The sequence below is a fragment of the Odocoileus virginianus genome, chromosome 1 (assembly GCF_023699985.2).
Source record: "Odocoileus virginianus isolate 20LAN1187 ecotype Illinois chromosome 1, Ovbor_1.2, whole genome shotgun sequence".
Classification (NCBI taxonomy): domain Eukaryota; kingdom Metazoa; phylum Chordata; class Mammalia; order Artiodactyla; family Cervidae; genus Odocoileus; species Odocoileus virginianus.
This window is the reverse complement of record NC_069674.1, coordinates 42104011-42123608: the sequence shown is the minus strand read 5'-3', so window position 1 is coordinate 42123608 and position 19598 is coordinate 42104011. Positions and strand designations below refer to the sequence as shown.

At 47.8% G+C, this 19598-nt stretch overlaps 1 non-coding gene across 1 annotated transcript; it reads right to left on the bottom strand.

The window, feature by feature from the left end:
• Positions 1-17837: 17837 nt before the first annotated feature.
• Positions 17838-17975, bottom strand: LOC139036650 (small Cajal body-specific RNA 20). The gene has a single exon (XR_011489476.1). It is a non-coding gene; the product is annotated as a small Cajal body-specific RNA 20 (non-coding RNA).
• Positions 17976-19598: the final 1623 nt, after the last annotated feature.

The window sequence follows — 19598 nt, the reverse complement described above, 5'->3', positions numbered from 1 at the left end:
AGTAGCTTAATTCAGGAGAGCAGGTGCCAGAAGCTAGGTCCCTGTGTGGGTCACTGGGTTCCTCAGTGGGGCCATGGGACCTAGAGTTAGGCAACATGGGGGCAGCACTGAAATTAGTGCTCAATAAACTATTTGTTAAACTAATGAAATTGCAGAGACATCTTCACTTCTTCACTTACCTTCACCTTGAGGGTAAAAGTGGAAATCAAGACCCATTCCAGGGAAAGGCTTTTTATTACAATCACTTTCACTTTTTTCTTTCTTTGAACATTTTGGGTTGCAACTAAGGGGACACAAAATATGTTCCCCCTTTGCTGAAGGTCCCTGGGGTTGTCAGAACAGCCCTCAGAGTTGGACACTCAGAAATTTGGCTCTGAGATTTCAAACAACGTATAACCACTGCCTAGGTGACAAGTGACGTGGCCTCCACCTGGGCCCCAGGGAAGGGGTGGAACTGAGTGGGAAGAGTCCGATGCAGGAGGAGTGGGGCCCAGCTGGCCTGGAGAAGGAAATCAGAGCCATGGATAGCAACTTGCCCCATCCCGTGGCCCAGTTTTCTCACCTACAAGTCACATGCTTGAACCTCAGATGCATGGTTTGCAAACTTTTAAAAAATATTTATTTATTTATTGGCTGTTCTGAGTCCTCCTTGTTGCGTCCAGGCTTTCTGTACTTGTGGCAAGTGGGAACTACTCTCTAGTGTGTGCAGGCTTTTCATCGCAGTGGCTTCTCTTGTTGTAGAGCACAGGCTCTAGAGCACAGGCTCTGTAGCTGTGATGGGTGGGCTTTGTTGCCATATGGCATGTGGAATCTTCCTGGGCCAGGGATTGAACCCGTGTCCCCTGCATTAGCAGGTGAATTGTTAACCACTGGGCAACCAGGGAAGTCCACAAACTTTTTAAAATAAAACCTTTCATTCAGTCAAGCTGATACACACAAGAGCTCCAATGTTGAAAAATCAAATCAGTCACTCCTGTATATAAAACTACATGTTCCAGTTCAAAACACTTACACAAAACTGGTGAAGAGTGGCAGGGCCTGGCTGGACACACACAATGTGGCTAGAAGCCTGAAGCCTCAGGCAGCCCCGCGGCTGACCTCCCCTCCTCTTAGTGACAGAACCCCGGAAGTCCTGGCTCCCAGGTGGCCCGGGGAAGGAATGTGGACTGTATCACACTCAACGGCTTTCCTCTGCAGAATAGAGTGTCTCCACTTAAAACCAACCCTGCAGCCTGCAAAACTCATAAGAAAGTTTTATTTTAATCAATAGATTATCCAACAGCTTGAGTTTCTTAGGAGATGTTTGATTTCCGGACGTGCATGGAGGAATCCTGGGCTTGCACTGTGGCCTCTGTGGCATGTGTGTCTGCTTACCTTGGTCCCTGCCCAGCTCCTTACTGCCCCTGCCCTCTAACCCTTAGCCTTCATCTTTTGTAAGATGAATGCATGCATGCATGCATGCGTGCTCAGCCGCTTCACTCATGTCCGACTCTGTGACACCATGGACTGACTGCAGCCCCTCAGTTTCGTCTGTCCGTGGGACTCTCCCTTGAGAATACTAGAATGGGTTGCCATGCCCTCCTCCAGGGGATCTTCCCAGCCCAGGGATCAAACCCGAGTCTCTTACGTCTCCTGCATTGGCAAGAGTGATCTTTACCACTAGTGCCACCTGGGAAGCCCTTGTAAGGGGTGATGGGCATCTAATTTCAGGTATCTAACTTCTGAGGAATTACTTGCTCTTGATTAGGCCATTGGATGGGTCTGGGATGGTGGGGCAGAGCCTGGAGACTTCACCCTGGACTCTGGAGGGTTTACAAGTAGAAGGAAAACAGAATGGTTGCTGAGTATTTATTTATTTACTTGTTTATTTAGAAATGAAATGAATGCTGGTAGAAAAGACCATGACCCACCAGGCCCTGTGGTTAGCGGCATGGCCAGGAAAGGCCAGAGCTGGGCGCCTAGTTCCCAGTCAATGACTTGCTTCCAGGAAATTACACAACTTGGAGACACAAGTGGGCAGACAGGCTGCCAGTAAACATGGGTGGGGGGGGGGCGGTGTGTGGCGGGTGATGTTATGTTTTCTCATGAAAGTAAGAATGTAATTGGAGTCAACCCTGGGGGGCTCTGGGGTTTCTCAGGGCACAGCCCTGAGGAACCCAGAGTTTCTTTAGTTGCAACCCTGGTGGTGGGGTGGGCCTGGGGTATCTTAGGTGCTGTTTGGCAGCCTCTGGGCAAGCCGGCCTCCCTTCATTGGGTTGGAGCCTGGGGGCAACTGCAAGGCCCCAAGGAAGTCGTGAGTGTAACACACCAATGAGTACAGCCAGGCGTGGGCAGTGGCCGCTTCCCAAGGGCTGGTTTAGGGGACACTCTTCTCCCTTTGTGGCAAGGCAGGTACTTATTTAAGCTCCTAAACCTCTTCTGTGAAAACCAACATACTTTGTTCCGTGTCTGATTGCCTCTCAGATTGTTCAATCTCCTTAGTTGCCGAGGGTTTGCTTCCAGCCCCTGCAGCCACCACCTCCCCCTTCATATCTCCCCACCCCACCCCCACCTCCCATATGAACCAATCAAGCAGAGAGCTGGGGACCACCAAGAGCCCTGATCCCTTGCATATAGATCTGCTAAGGAATCCCACAGTTGAGAATGCTTCCCTGGGATCTGCTGAGAATACGCCCGTCTAAATTCTTGAGCTAGTTTTAAATACACAGGCTTCCCCGGTCCCCAGCAAAAGACAGTCTTTAATAGAAAAGAAATGCTGGTTAATAAGGCTTCAGGAAAATAAAGCTCTTCTCTTGAACACATACACAGGTCTTTCTTAGGGGTAATTGCCAAAAAAATGGGAAACTTTACTTTAAAAAAGAAAAAGTGCATTCTTGGATCCAGTCCTGAAATTCAGAGGTCTGGGCTCAGGAATCCGCCAGTTTAGCCGCCCCTCCCCCCCATATGATTTTGATGATCTGCAGGTTTGGAATCCACACCTCCGCAGGAGGATTTTTGGCCTCTGGGAGGAATGGCCAAGGTGCAAAAGATTCAGGTAGTACAAAATCAAGCCAGCCTTCTCGGGTAGGGAGGTGGAGGGCACAATGATCTTTGCTGTAGTGTTTTCTTCGGCTGCCCTAATCAAGTATCGGTCATATTCCAGATCTAAGCGGGCCCTGGGAAGCCAGGGGAGCAGTTGTGATGGTTACCATCTGCACTGAGTTTTACACTCTTGTAAACAGAGCACAGGATATGCTTAGTGCTCACAATAGCCCCACAGGGTTGGCTCGAATGTCATCTCCATTTTTTAATAGAAGAGGAAACTTAGGCTCAGAGAGGTTAATTAATTCACCAAAACCACACAGTGAATAACTGGTCACTGTAGGATTTCAAAACCAGGCATCCTGCCTGGCTCCCAGTTGCTGTGCTAAGTCACTCAGTCGTGTCTGACTCTCTGCAACTCCATGGACTGTAGCCTGCCCTGCTCTTCTGTCCATGGGATTCTCCAGGCAACAATACTGGAGAAGATTGCCATTTCCTTCTCCAAGGGATCGTCCTGACCCAGAGATTGACCCGGCATCTCTTACACCTCCTGCATTGGCAGGCAGGGTTCTTACCACTAGCACCACCGGTGCCCACAAGGAGCTCTGAATTAAGTGGAGAAGACTGAGGGGCCCATTGAGCATAAAAATGTGTGGTGGCCAGTTAGGGGGTGCATAGGCCCCCAGCGATGCGAGAGATACCCAAGCAGAGGAAGAGCCAGATCAATTGGACTTTATCATTATTGTAGGTATGCCCACTCGTCTGGCATAGGGACCAGCTCAAACTTCAGAACCAACATCAACATGAAACATGCTTGCTGCCTGAGGTCAGAAAAATGTAATGGGTGGCCTGTGACCAGTCCCAGCACTGCCTCTCTTGCGGGTACAGATGGCAGTGGTGTCCTGTATCCAGAGTTCAGCCAGGGGTGAGGCAGGCCCTCACTGTGGGAAATGCAGGCATTCCTGAGATGTTACATGTGTGTTTTTAATAAATAAATCATATATTTCATTCTCAAAGGAATATATGTTTCAAAGAACCTTATGTTGACAAACTCTTTGTAAACTAGTACCATTTTATCACTGACTTCCCTGGTGGCTCAGATAGTAAAGAATCTGCCTGCAATGCAGGAAAACTGAGTTTGACCCTGGGTCAGGAAGATCCCCTGGAGAAGGGAATGGCAACCCACTCCAGCATTGTTGCCTTGAGAATTCCATGAACAGAGGAGCCTTGTGGACTACAGTTCCATGGGGATTGCAGAGAGTCAGGCACCACTGAGCGACTAACACACATACACACCAATTTATCAATAATTCCTGGAACTCGTGTGTGTGTGTGGGTGTGTAGAGAGACAGAAGAAGAGCGAGTGGGAAGAAGCATCCTCTCTGGTCTTGTCTTTCTGCTCTCAGTTCCTAATTGCTACTTGCTCCCACAAGGCTGTGTGGGGTGTATCTGGGGCTGAGGCTGGAATCAGCAGGTGCTGCCCTGAGAACATCACAGCAGAACTTCTCCAGGGCAGGCCAACTGGTCAGGAGCCTGCAGAGAAGTTTCCAGAGTCCCTTTTCTACTCAGGGAACCCAGAGTAGGGTCTTCCTCGTTTTCTCTGATGGTTCTTTTCTAAAATAATTCTATTTATTTTTGGCTGGGCTAAGTCTGCGTTGCTGCGCAGGCTTCTCTCTAGTTGTGGCGAGTTGGGGCTACTCTCTAGTGCAGTGTGCAGGCTTCTCGTTATGGTGGCATCTCTTGTGGCTCAGGTCCTACTTGTTGTTGTTCAGTTGCCCAGTTGTATCCGACCCTTTACGACCCCACAGACTGCAGCATGCCAGGCTTCCCTGTCCTTCACCATCTCCCAGAGCTTGCTCAAACTCATGTCTGTTGAGTCGGTGATGCCATCCAACCATCTCATCCTCTGTTGTCCTCTTCTTCTCCTGCCTTCAATCTTTCCCAGTATCAGGGTCTTTTCAAGTGAGTCAGTTCGTCGCATCAGGTGGCCAAAGTATTGGAGCTTCAGCTTCAGCATCAGTACTTCCAATGAATATCCAGGACTGATTTCCTTTAGGATGAATTGGCTGGATCTCCTTTCAGTCCAAGGGACTCTCAAAAGTCTTCTCTAACACCACAGTTCTAAAAGCATCAATTCTTTGACACTCAGCCTTCTTTATAGTCCAACTCTCATATCCATACACGACTACTGGAAAAACTATAGCTTTGACTAGACAGACCTTTGTTGGTAAAGTAATGTCTCTGCTTTTTAATATGCTGTCTATGTTTGTCATAGCTCTTCTTCCAAGGAGCAAGTGTCTTTTCATTTCATGGCTGAAATCACCACCTGCAGTGATTTTGAAGCCCAAGAAAATAAAGTCTGTCACTGTTTCTATTGTTTCCCCATCTATTTGCCATGAAGTGATGGGACTGGATGCCATGATCTTCATTTTTTCAATGTTGAGTTTTAAGTCAGCTTTTCACTCTCCTCTTTCACCTTCATCAAGAGGCTCCTCACTTCTGCCATAAGGGTGATATCATCTGCATATCTGAGGTTATTGATATTTCTCTATGCAATCTTGATTCCAGCTTGTGCTTCATCCAGTCCAGCATTTCTCATGATGTAGTCTGCATATAAGTTAATTAAGGAGGGTGGCAATATACAGCCTTGACATACTCCTTTCCCTGTTTTGAACCAGTCTGTTGGTCCATGCCTGGTTCTAACTGTTGCTTCTTGACCTGCATACGGTTTCTTAGGAGGCAGGTGAGGTGGTCAGGTGTTCCCATCTCTGTAGGAATTTCCCGGTTCTAGAGCACAGGCTCAGTAGTTGTGGCACATGGGTTAGTTGCTCCGCAGCATGTGGGATTTTCCTAGATCAGGGATCAAATCTGTGTCACCTGCATTGGCAGGAAAATTCTTTACACGACTGAGCCACCAGGGAAGCCCTCTCTGAATGATTCTTGAGGAATAAAATCTGGATAAAGCTAAGGGACAATGTTTACTTTGATTGATGAAGTGTTTTTAGTTCCAGATGCTTATGAAGAAAACCTACTTGGATATAAAATTGAGGGAAGTTTAAAAATCATTATCATGGTGCTTGCACTAATATGGGAATAGGCCCGAGCCCTTGGGAGCCCTGGATGGGCACTTCGGGGACCTGAGTACAGTGCAGGCTTAGAAGCAGGACAGAAAATTTGGGAGTGGGGGTGGGGTGTCTTCCTGCTGAAGTCCATTTCTCAACTGAAAATGGCATGATTGTCCAGAACACTGTGAAACTGTAGTCCAATTTCTAGACACTGTGGTATATTGTACAAAGGACAGAGCATGAGAGGTCAAAAGGGTGTTGTGGGGATGGAAGTCATCTCCGGACGTGCTGAATGGCGAGGTGGTGCAGGCCTAGGGCAGGAGCTGACGCACGTTGGCGACACTGGGTTGTGACACTGGGGATGCTGGGCAGATCCCACAGTAACCAATGGACCTGCTGGCATTTTCTGGAATCAAGAGGTCTGCACAAAGTCTAAAAAGGGCAGGAGGGGCCTTGTCAGGCAGAGTGACAGGTGCCAGCCCGACTTGATTTTCTCTACATGGGAGTCCCGGCCCATCACATGTCTACAAAGTGCTTCAGGGTTCTCAGCGGAAAACTGCTGAGCAAACATAAAATATCTGAGCAACTTCTTCTGCGATTCATAATTGTTTAAAGGCCAAGAAAAAGCAAAACAAAAACCACGGAGTCCCAGGCCGATGGTCTGTCTATTTTGGTATTTATTTCTATCATGCCCTCTGAAAATGGGAACAAGAGAAGGGACTAGCCCTCCCCAGTCCTTCCTCACAGCCCCGCACCCCATGGGACAAGGTGAGGTTATCAGACTAGGTCTCTCAAGGTACCTGGCCCTCAGCCCCACCCCAGTCAACCTCCACATCCCACCCAACCTCCACATCCACCCAGGCCAACAAGCTTTCCGCACAGTCATAGCCTTGAGGCTGTCAGGGGGTGTGATCAGTGTTAAAGCCTGTGTGAGGCCTGCAGGAACACAGTCTCAGCTGTCCTTATGCAGGCTGTATTTCAATTTTAACAGCCCTATTTTACAGATTGGAAAACTAAGGCTTACAGAGGTGTCGATGGTACAGCTCTGTGATCTCAGTCCAATTCCCCTGAAGTTGGAGAAGACTCTTGAGAGTCCCTTTGACTGCAAGGAGATCCAACCAGTCCATCCTAGAGGAGATCAGTCCTGGGTGTCCATTGGAAGGACTGATGCTGAAGCTGAAACTCCAATACTTTGGCCACCTCATGTGAAGAGTTGACTCATTGGAAAAAACCCTGATACTGGGAGGGACTGGGGACAGGAGGAGAAGGGGACGACAGAGGATGAGATGGCTGGATGGCATCACCAACTCAATGGACGTGAGTTTGAATAGACTTCGGGAGTTGGTGATGGACAGGGAGGCCTGGCATGCTGCAATTCACGGGGTTGCAGAGTTGGACACGACTGAGCAACTGAACTGAACTGAACTGAAGCTTACCATCCCCCTGTTTACCCCTCCCTGCTCTGGATCTCGTATCCTCCAGCTGGGTTCTCACTTCTGTCCCTGTGCTGTCCCCTCGAGGCCATGTCCTACAGTGCCTATGCCCAGGCTCCTGATGGCCACCCTTGACCACACCAGGGTCTCTGTTTGGGACCTGCGGTCTCCAGGAGTCCTCACCTTGGTACACTCCTTGTTCTTCTAGGGAGCCATCCCGGTGCACCCCCACCCCTCCCATGCCCCACAAACTCTGGGGAATCTCTGGAAAGGCCTCCCTACATGCCAGAGCCCTTCCTCATGACAACCTTATTTTTGTGAAACTGGGTGGTCTGCATTGTTGGAGGCCTTTGAGCTGAACTCAGTGAGCCTGTCAGGGACAGTTAAAGGGATATCATGGCATGTAGGGCAGAGGCAAGGAGCTCTTCCAGCTGGAAAATTCTGGGATCCTCAGATCACCCAACTTGGCCCATGGTATGTCACCTAACTCAGGCCCTGGCCTCTCACTGGGGTGATCCCAGAAGCCTGGGCTGCCGCAGGATGAGGGCAAAGTTTGCTCAACAAACACACTATGAGTTCACCATGTTCAGCATACAGCACAGCTTTGTCGTGCATGTGAGCTCGGCAAAGTTCTGCTGGCTAGACGTTAAGTGAAGCATCTGACGTCATCTAATGGCCCTGTGCCTGATACATAGTGGGTGTCTAATGACCCTTCATTGAATACATGAATGAACAGATGAATGAATCAGAGAATGATTTCCATGACGTGTTTTAAGCCAACAATTGGGGCCACTATATTTCTCTGGGCTGCAATAACAAAGTACCAGAGATTGGGAACTTTAGTTAAATTTATTAATAGTTTATTTCTTTATAGTCCTGGAGGCTGAAAGTCTAAAATCAAGGCATCTGCAGGGTCAGCTTCCCCTGAGGCCTCTCTCCTTGGCATATCAACAGCCATCTTCTCCCTGTTTCCTCATATGGTCTTTACACTGTATGGTCTTTCCACTGTGCATGTCTATGTCCCAATAATCTTCTTCTCATAAGAAGAGATTAGTCCCCTCTAATGACTTCACTTTACCTTGGTGGTGGTTTAGTCGCTAAGTCGTGTCTAACTCTTTTGACCCCATAGACTGTAGCCTGCAAGGCTCCTCATTTCATGGGATTCTCCAGGCAAGAATACTGGAGTGGGTTGCCATTTCCTTCTCCAGGGGATCTTCCCAACCCAGGAATCCGAACCTGGGTCTCCTACATTGCAGGCAGATTCTTTACTGACTGAGCTATGAGGGAAGCCCCCATTTTACCTTAATCACCCCTTTACAGGCCCCATCTCCACATACAGTCACATTGAGATAAGAGGAGTTAGGACTTTAACACATCAGTTTCGTGGGAGCACAATTCTGCCCATTACAGCCTCTGATTCGTCAGTCACAGGTAGAATGTGGCTGAAGATGCCTGTGATCTGCAGAAAGAGACGCCTCATGGGGCTCCTTGTGGAGCAGCTCCTGCTAGCCGCCCCTCACGTGGCCTTTCCCCTGTGCCCCAAAGCTCTCCTCCACGTGCTCATGTCCATGTCACTGGTGGCTTTGGCAGTGCCTGGGACTCTGTGCAACCTGCAGAGATCCCATTTCCCTTTCATCTTCAGTCTTGGTAGGCTCATTCCTCTGTTCTAACTCCCCTCTGAAGTACCAGGCCTGGGACTGCAGACCAGCTTCCAAATATTAGCTTGAATCTGTGTGCCTGATGCAGAGTGAGAACACACAAACTGAAACATTGGAATTTGGAGCAGAGAAAGGTTTATTGTAGGACCCTACAAGGAGATGCGTGGCTCATGCTCTAAAAAATCCCAAACTCCCCAAGACTTTTGGCTAAGCGTTTTTAAAAGCCAGATGAGAGAGGGTTGTTGAAAGATACATGATCAGCTAGTGCACAACACTCTGATTGGTGATGGTGAGGTACAGGGTGGTGTCACAGGGTTTAACATGATCAAGTCTTAGGCTCCAAGAGGCTTGGGGCTATGAGCTCATGGTCATCAAGTAATTAACATTATCCATTTGGTGGTGGTGGATAGGGGGAGGGTTCACATCAGTAAAACAATTTAGGACATGTTCATCAGATGCTGTTATCTAGGTACTTTAGAGAGAAGCTTCAGCTGAAGATATGGGGAAGGGCTGGTCCTGGGAAGGCAATACAGGGTCTGCTCGGTTACACCAACAAGCTTTGCCTGGCCTTTCCTGGCCACAAACAGGGCAGGAGAGCGCTGTCCTGCCCTGAGGATGTGATCTGTCTCAGGCCCTGCAAGTGGGTCTGACACGGGATATGGGAATATGTCTGTGGGTCTATAGGGATAGTGTCTCCGTGTCCACCATCCGGGCCCCTGCCCTACAATACCTTTATTTTTCTGTTCTTTGGTGGGGAAATATTGCTGTCCATGTGGCTTATTGGACCCTGGGCAGGTTGCTGAGCACTGTGTACCAGGCCAGGAAGTCCAAGCGCAGTCTGGCTCATGGTTGATCAGTCATGGTTGGGGAGCTGACCTCAGCAGGCCTGGAGGGGGGCTGGGCACAAGATCAGTTCTCAGCTGTCCTGGGCTCTGTCGAGGTGGTCCCCAGAGCCTGCTGGGACCTGAGAGCACAGGTGGGCAACCCAGAGATGGACCACAAGCTCCCTTCTTACAGGTTCTGTTGGGGGAAACCCTGGTCTTTTGGAGGCACCTGAAGATGGCACTGTGCCAGAGTCATGACTTACCTTCACATGATTGTGAACTGTGCACTGCTCATCCCATGGTATTTTTTAAAAATGTACTTATTTATTTTATTTTTGGCTGTGCTGGGTTTTCATTGCTGTCCCCAGGCCTTCTCTAGTTGCAGTAAGTGGAGGCTACTCTCTGGTTGCTGTGCATGGGCTTCTCACTGCAGTGGTTTCTCTTGTTGCGGAGCACAGGCTCTAGGGCATGGCGGCTTCAGTAGTTGTGGCACATGGGCTTAGCTGCCCCGTGGCAGGTGGGATCTTCCTGGACCAGGGATTGTCCCCTGCATTGCAAGGCAAATTCTTAACCACTGGACTGCCAGGAAACTCCATTCCACAGTACTTTTGAATTATGTGCCGAACATGAAAAAAAAAAAAAATTGAAGCATAATAGAATTGGATTATTACTGATTTCAGCAATCTAGTAGGGTTTGCCATTTAGATACATACACAGGATAAAGGAAGAGGATGTGAATACATTTGTTTAAAATTAAATTGCTATCATTGTTATAAAACACTGCTTATAACTTCATTGTCTAATTTTGTAACATATAATGAGTAAAATGGATTATTGTATTTTTCTTTTTATGTCCACAGGAGAAAAGTCAGATATTGTTATATTCTAAATTTTAATTAAATATCCATATTATCTTAAGTAATCGTGATATGTAAGTTTTAGCAGTTGACTCAATTATGTCTTTTTTCACAACATGTGTTCTGAACAAAAATTATTATTAATGCTTAAATGTATAGATGTATCTATTCATCCATTTGTTTCTGAGTCATAGATTTAGAAGTAATATTATTACACAAATGCTTTATCCAGGAAATTTCATTTCTCTTTAAATAAATCTAGAATTTCACTAAAAAAAAAATAAAAACTTTTAAGAAGTAGTGAAATAAGAGGATGAAAGGGAAACTGAGGGAACTAGCTTAACACTTCCATGAATTCCAGTTTGGACAAGTAGGCCAGGGAAGCATGTTTCTTTGTAGCCAGAGGTTCATAGGAAATTTGGGGGCACTCTTGGGCTTCCTGGGTGGCACTAGTGGTAAAGAACCCGCCTGCCAATGCAGGAGACATGAGACTCGGATTCAATCCCTGTATCAGAAAGATCCCCTGGAGAAGGAAATGGAAACCCACACCAGTATTCTTGCCTGGAAAAATCCCATGACAGAGGAGCCTGGTGAACTACAGTCTATAGGACTGCAAGAGTTGGACACGATGACTTAGCATGCATGGGTTATTCTAAGACACAGAGGGGCCATCCATTGTGACAGCTTTCCATTAGGATATTTGCAGTCGGGGAAGTACAGTTCTGCTGCCATCTGTAAAGAAGCCATTTTCTTCCTATAGCTTCAGTGGCATTTAAAAAAAAAATAGACATTTTATTTGGGAATTGCTTTAGATTTACAGAAAAGTTGCAAGGACTGTACAGAGTTCCATTTGGTCCCCTCACCCCAGTGTTTCCAGCCCTTAACATCTTACGTCAGCATGCCACATGGTCACAGCTAAAGAACCGGTACTGGGGGCATTATTCTTAACTCGATCAGCAGTTTATCCGGAGGCCACACCTCTGAATGTTCTGTACTATCCTTTCTCTGTGCCAGGATCCTATCCAGAACACCCTGTGACATTTAATCATTGTGTTCCCTCAGGCTTCCTTGCTGTGACAGTTTCTCAAACTTCCTGTTCTTGTTGACCTGGAGAGTTTTGAGGAGGTCAGGTTGAGATGTGTCTGATGCTCACTCACAGTCAGGCAGGGATTCTTGGTTATTGGGAGAAAGACCTTGGGGTGCCATTCTCACCCCATCAGGTCAAGGGCACACACTCTCAATGTGACTCATCACTGGTGACCTTGATCACCTGACTGAGGTCATGTCAGTCAAGTTTCTCCACTGTAGAGTTACTCCTTCACACTTGACTCTTTGGAAGGAAGTGCTAAGCATGACCCACACTCTAGGGGTGGTATCCATTGCATGTGTTGGAGCTATCTACAAAAATTATTTGGAATTCTTCTGTAAGGGAGTTTTGCCTATTCTCCCCATTTATTCATTCAATCAGTAATGGAATCATGGGCATTTAAGTTTACATTTTAAATTACAACCCAAAGCTATAGTGTTTATTTATTTTTTTGCTCAAATTGCTCAGGTTTGGTCACTGGGAACCATTACGAGTTGATCCCTCTGCTGTGTTCCTTTGATGGGTGGCCTTGAACCTTTTGTTCTCTGAGCTCACATTTTGTTCTCTGTTCTGCAGCTCACCTCATAGGGTTCCTACCCCAGTCTTAGAACCAGCCGTGTCCCCCTACATCTGATAGGGATGCAGAGCTGCGAGATGGAGTCCCTGAACACAAGGAACTAGCAGTCAGTCCAACTAAAAGGCAGGAGGGAACGCCAAGGGTCACAGGGGCTCTGCTTCAGTTGCAGGGAATGACTTCCTGGTTAAGGGTCCCCAGCCGACCAGATGTGTAAGGTGAAGACTGGGGGAGGTGGAGGTGCTGATGGTCAAAGATAACAATGAGGAGGGGAGGACAAGTCTACTCACTCCTCCTTGAGGGGACTGTTATCTCCTCTTTGCTCCAGACATCTTGAGAAGAGCATGCACATGGATCTGTGTATTCCGATTCTGTTAAGAGTGAGCTTGGCTGTAGAGACAGAAAACCCCACGATTGGGGCATTGACTTGCACCAGATTTTCATATCACACACATCCTGATCACATCTGCTTAGGACAGTCTATCTTTCCTCTCCGCTGTCATCACATTTGTCCTGATGTTCTTTGCTGTGGGTTTCCTGGGCTGCTACTCTAACTGCCACTCCAGGGAACCAATAGGAAGGAGAGCATAGGACCTCTGCTTTTCCCAGTGAGGCCTGCTTGTCAATGGGGAAGGGAAGGCACCCCCAGTACCCTCAGGATGGAGCCCAGTAGGGTTCGATCAGCAGGCTGCTCCTAGGGCACAAAGAGGATGGGCAGTCCTTCTGTTCTCGATATGGAGAGAGCCCAGAGATCGGTCAGTTCTTCCTGGGGTGGTTCCAGTGCTGGGTACAGCTCTGGGGCAAAGAGCATCCCAAGGGAGTGTAGTTGGCCCTGCAATAGTGACTCAGATCCCTCCCCAGTGAACATTCGTTGACCTGGCCACTGGGAAGCAACACTCAGCCATCAGCCTCCTTTGGGGATATCCGAAGCTGCAAAGGCTGCCCTTGTCTGAGGTTGCCCCTGCTTTGGGAGTGGCTCACAACCAAGCCTGACCCTTGTGGCCCCAGGAAATTCCCAGCACTCCCTGGGGTGGGTCAGGGCACCACTCTTCCACGTCACCCGCCCTCCTGTCACTTCCCAGGGCATGATCCCCAATCCTGATCCCTGATCGTGACCATCTAGGATCCCACTTCCCCGGGACCGGGTGGGGCCAGCAGCACAGAGAGTTAATTTGTGTCCAGACAGTGGGTTCCTGGAGCCCACCTTGCAGAAGCTGGTGTGTCTGTGCGTTTTCAGGGAGAGTACCAAGGTTCCATATACTTGCAAAAGGTTCTGGGGTATAGAAAAGGCAACGCATTGGATTGTGGGTAAGGACTGTGTGTTGAGGGGGAGAAGGAGAGGGAGGAGAGGGTGATGGTCCTGGGGGGTCTAGAGGGACACGGTATCTTGAGGCACATGCTCCCACTATTGTTCTACCCGTTCCTCACAGCACTGTGGAGCCAGGTAACTATATCTTGTAATGTCTCCCACTGCCCCTTTCAGGGTCTCTTTGGATAGTATCAACTTTCAAGACAAAGGAATTAAAAAAAAAAATCCAAGTCATTGCTCATGTATTACCTTTGATCTAAGGACAAGAATGTATCAGACTTTTGCCATGGCCAAGACCATCTTTATGGCAATGACAAGTTTCTGAAAAGTTCTTTCAGAACTCCTGGCCTAGAGGAACCAGAGCAAAGCTGCAGAGGGGTTGGGGGGACATAGGTATCAGTGCTTCCTGGCCGGCCCCCACCTGTGGAGTGCTGGGAAGGGAACTGCCACTCTTGGCATATGCCTGCTTTTCCCTCCTCTAAATTGGTTTGAGACTTCTGTTTTCAGATTTGAGATATTTTTGGATGGGTAAGGATGGGAAAAAATGTGCACTCCCTTTTAGATAATTGCTACATGCCTTGTTTTTGTTTAAATTCTTGGGAATTCAAAAGGTCAGTCTGTGAAGTTCAGAGTCCCTAGACTCAGGAAAGCCTCATGGGGCATGGGCCACCCCTTAGGAGCCTCTGGGCCAGGTGTGGAGTCTGTACTTCAGTGAATCAAGGAGCCATATGCATGGGTTAGCGAAGAATACAAGGGGACACCAGGTCCAGGGTGTCTTCTACCTTCCAAAGACACTGTAGGTGTGAGGACAGATGCTGCATGAATGGGTGTCTAAGTCACCATGGTCCCAGAAACACGGGTGAATCCCAGCTTCTTAGATGTGGAATTATTTTTTCCTAAGCCTTTATTTATTTATTTATTTTAGGCTGTGCTAGGGCTTCATTGCTGTGCACAGGCTTTCTCTAGTTGTGGACAATGGGGGCTAGTTGTGTCTTCACTGCGGTGCACAGGCTTAGGTGCTCCTTGGCATGTGGGATCTTCCCGAACCCATGTCACCTGTGTTGGTAGACAGATTATTAACCACTAGACCACCAGGGAAGCCCTAGCTGTGGAATCTTGGGCAACCTTACCAACCCAGCTCCTACAAGTGGATACTGGATATTGCAATGCCTCATGATACCTCAATACCTCATATTGCAATACCAAATTCATGTGGTCATTCAGCTAGTATGGCCTTGATGTTGTGCTAGATTTTGTGATGCAAAGATGCAAGATAGACTTGTTGGCTCTCATCACCACTGTCACCCTCTGCCCCCCACCCCAGGGATCCTAGTGGGAGAGACATTTAAGCAAAGACACAGCTCAGTACATTTGAGCTAGATGGATGAGCACAGTATTTGCAAAAACAAAATTAGGGTAGCTTGTTGGCTTGATCGTCCTGGATCCTTATCATATTCTGTAGTTGACCCGAGAGTGACCTTGGGCAAGTTACCTATGAGTTTAGCCTATCAGTAAAAGGAGACAGATAGTAATATTACCTGCCTCTTTCCCATTTAGGGGTCAGCTGGCTGTGACCTCCCCACCTCCCCTGAGGCTCTTTCCCTGTACACCTCCTGTTTCATCCTGCTACCTCTTGGGCTGAGGTGTCCTAGAGGGTAGGAAAAATGCCTGCTCTGTTTCCCAGGCCTGGGGCTCAGGGCTCAGGAAGCTTTTGCCTCAGGGAATGAATGCCCTGCTCAGCTGGGAATGAAAGTCCAGTGATTTTGACTTCTTGAGAAATCAGAGCAGTGCAGTTCAATTCAGTTTAGTTGCTCAGTTGTGTCTGACTCTTTGCGACCACATGGACTGCAGCATGCCAGTCTTCCCTGTCCATCACCAACTACCAGAGCTTACTCAAACTCACGTCCATTGAGTCGGTGATGCCATCCAACCATCTCAACCTCTGTTGTCCCCGTTTCCTCCTGACTTCAATCCTTCCCAGCATCAGGGTCTTTTCCAGTGAGTCAGTTCTTTGCATCAGGTGGCCAAAGTATTGAAGCTTCAGTTTCAGCATCGGTCCTTCCAACGAATATTCAGGACTGATTTCTTTTAGGATGGACCAGTTGGATATCCTTGCTGTTCAAGGGACTCTCAAGAGTCTTCTCCAACACCACAGTTCAAAGGCATCAATTCTTTGGCACTCAGCTTTCTTTATAGTCCGACTCTCACATCCATATATGACTACTAGAAAAATCATAGCTTTGACTAGACGGATCTTTGTTGGCAAAGTAATGTCTCTGCTTTTTTACTATGCTGTCTAGGTTGGTCATAACTTTTCTTCCAAGGAGCAAGTGTCTTTTTATTTCATGGCTGCAGTCACCATCTACAGTGATTTTAGAGCCCAAGAAAATAGTCTGTCACTGTTTCCATTGTTGCCCCATCTATTTCCCATGAAGTGATGGGACCGGATGCCATGATCTTAGTTTTCTGAATGTTAAGTTTTAAGCCAACTTTTTTACTTTCCTCTTTCACTTTCATTAAGAGGCTCTTTAGTTCTTCTTCACTTTCTGCCATAAGGGTGGTGACATCTGCATCTCTGAGGTTATTGATATTTCTCCCAGCAATCTTGATTCCAGCTTGTGCTTCATCCAGCCCAGCAATTTTCTTGATGTACTATGTATATGAGTTAAATAAGCAGGGTGACAATATACAGCCTTGATGTACTCCTTTCCCAATTTGGAACCACTCTGTTCCATGTCCAGTTCTAACTGTTGCTTCTTGACCTGCATGCAGATTTCTCAGGAGGCAGGTCAGGTGGTCTGGTATTCCCATCTCTTGAAGAATTTTCAACAGTTTATTGTGATCCACACAGTCAAAGGCTTTGGCATAATCAATAAAGCAGAAGTAGATGTTTTTCTGGAACTCTTGCTTTCTCGATGATCCAACAGATGTTGGCAATTTGATCTCTGGTTCCTCTGCCTTTTCTAAATCCAGCTTGAACATCTGGAAGTTCATAGTTCACATACTGTTGAAGCCTGGCTTGGAGAATTTTGAGCATTACTTTGCTAGCGTGTGAGATGAGTGCAATTGTGTGGTAGTTTGAGCACTCTTTGGCATTATGTTTCTTTGGGATTGGAAAGAAGACTGATCTTCTACAGTCCTGTGGCCACTGCTGAGTTTTCCAAATTTGCTGGCATATTGAGTGCAGCACTTTCACAGCATCATCTTTCAGGATTTGAAATAGCTCAACTGTAATTCCATCACCTCCACTAGCTTTGTTCATAGTGATGCTTCCTAAGGCCCACTTGAGTTCTCATTCCAGGATGTCTGGCTCTAGGTGAGTGATCACACTATTATGATTATCTGAGTCATGAAGATCTTTTTTGTATAGTTCTTCTGTGTATTCTTGCCACCTCTTCTTAATATCTTCTGCTTCTGTTAGGTCCATACCATTTCTGTCCTTTATTGTGCCCATCTTTGCATGAAATGTTCCCTTGGTATCTCTAATTTTCTTGAAGAGATCTCTAGTCTTTCCCATTCTGTTGTTTTTTTTCTATTTCTTTGCATTGATCGCTGAGGAAGGCATTCTTATCTCTCTAGGAATTGGTCAAATCCTTCTGAAGAGATGGTGAATGATGGGAGTAGAATTTGAGCAGACCTGGCCTTGGTCCTCAGGGATAAAACAAGGGGTCTGCTGTGTCTCCTCCCTGGACAGGCTTACTTTGGATCCAGGGCCACAGAATTTTTGATGACTGGCTACTTTATTTATTTTTGGCTGCACTGGGTCTTTTTCTAGTTTTGACGGGTGGTGGCTATCCTCTAGTAGCACTGTGCAGGCATCTCATTGCGGTGACTTCTCTTGTTGTGGAGCATGGGTTCCAAGTGCACAGGCTTCAGTAGCTTTCGGGCTCTAGAGTGCGGGCTCAGTACTTGTGGTGTACAGGCTTAGTTGAGCCATGGTGTATGGTATCTTTTTGGACCAAGGGTCGAGGCTGTGCTTGGCAGGCAGATTATTTTTTTTTTTTTCTACAAATGTCTGGGGTAGGAAAACACAGCTTCCCAGCTCATGGTGGCCCCAACAACAAGGACCCTCAAGGGCTGATTTTGACCTCCAGTCCTGGCTGAGGAGAAAAGGGACCTCCTACAGCTCTATGCTTCCCTGGTGGTTCAGACGATAAAGAATCCGCCTACAACACAGGAGACCTGGGTTCGATCCCTGGGTGGGGAAGGTCTCCTGGAGAAGGAAATGCCTACCCACTCTAGTATTCTTGTCTGGAGAATTCTATGAGCAGAGAAGCCTGGCAGGCTACAGTCCACAGGGTCGCAGAGTCACAACCGAACTACTAACAGTTTCACTTTTACAGCTCTATGGGAGAGAGGCCCTGGCAGGCGGATTCCTAATCACTGGGCCACCAGGGAAGTCCCAGCTGGAGACTTTGAAAGAAGTCCATTCATGGATGATTTTCTCGCTGGTCCTGACTGGTCCTGACAAGCTGTGTTTTTCTGCTCTGTGCATGGGCAGGATGGGCAGAGCTGAACCCAAAAGGCCGGGGTAGATTAAGGTGCTTCATTCCTGAATCACAGACAGTTCCTGGTAATTGCACTCTGAGATATGCCCACTTTTTCAGGTGGGAGTCCAAGAACATTTGGTCGAGTGACAGATACAATCTTAAGTAGCTTCTGCAGAATGTAGAGTGGAGTACCTTCCTAGAAAGTCTTCTTTGTGTCAGGTGCTTTGTGTGTTCACAAGATAAAGTGCTGATGAAACTATTCTTTTGTACAGGGGGAATAGCACTTCTAATTCTGCACATGGGCATATATCTTACAAGGGGTCTTCAAGAGCATTCAGTCCACTCCCCACATTTCACCAATAGGGAAGCTAAGGCTGAGGGAGTAATGAGGGGCCGTCTCTGTCTTGGGGGTGTTGGCATCTATCTGTGTTTCCTCCTCTGGATCCCCTGTCTGCACCCTTCTTCTTGTCCACTCCTGGCCTGATCATTTCTCCCCTTTCATTTTAAGAAGCTGCTGCTGCTGCTGCTAGGTCCCTCAGTCGTGTCAGACTCTGTGTGACCCCATAGACGGCAGCCCACCAGGCTCCTCTGTCCCTGGGATTCTCCAGGTAAGAATACTGGAGTGGGTTGCCATTTCCTTCTCTAATGCACGTATGCATGCCAAGTCGCTTCAGTTGTGTCCGACTCTGTGCGATCCTATGGACAGCAGCTCACCAGGCTCCTCTGTCCACGGGATTCTCTAGGCAAGAATACTGGAGTGGGTTGCCATTTTCTTCTCCTCATTTTAAGAAGAGGTGATTTCTAAAATCTTTCCCCACTCCTTTCCTCCACTGGTCGGACTTTCCAGGGCTTCCAAAGCATCTTGGGTTTCCTCTGTCACTGCCTTTTTGCTTTATGTCTGCATTACTCCCGGTAGCTTACTTCTGTGAGTTACAGGCAGGCAGCGAGATTTTGCTTTCTTACACACAATACTTACAGTGCCGAATGAATGAATGAACGAAAAAAAATGAACTAGCTGTGCAGGAGTCAGGAAATCATTTGCCCATCCGGGACCCACCAGTCCCCTGAACACTTTGAATCTGGGCTGCTCAATGGGTCTAATAATTCCCGGTTCCACCTGGCCAACTTAGGGAGGTCCCAGAGGCGCACGGGGCCCGGGGCGCGCCTGGAACGCGCCGCATTGTTAGGGCGATGAGGCCAGGTGACCGGCCGGCCAGGGCGCGGCGGCGGCGATTGCCCGTGCCGCCTCGAGGGGGCCCTGCGGCGGGCGCGGCCGCGAG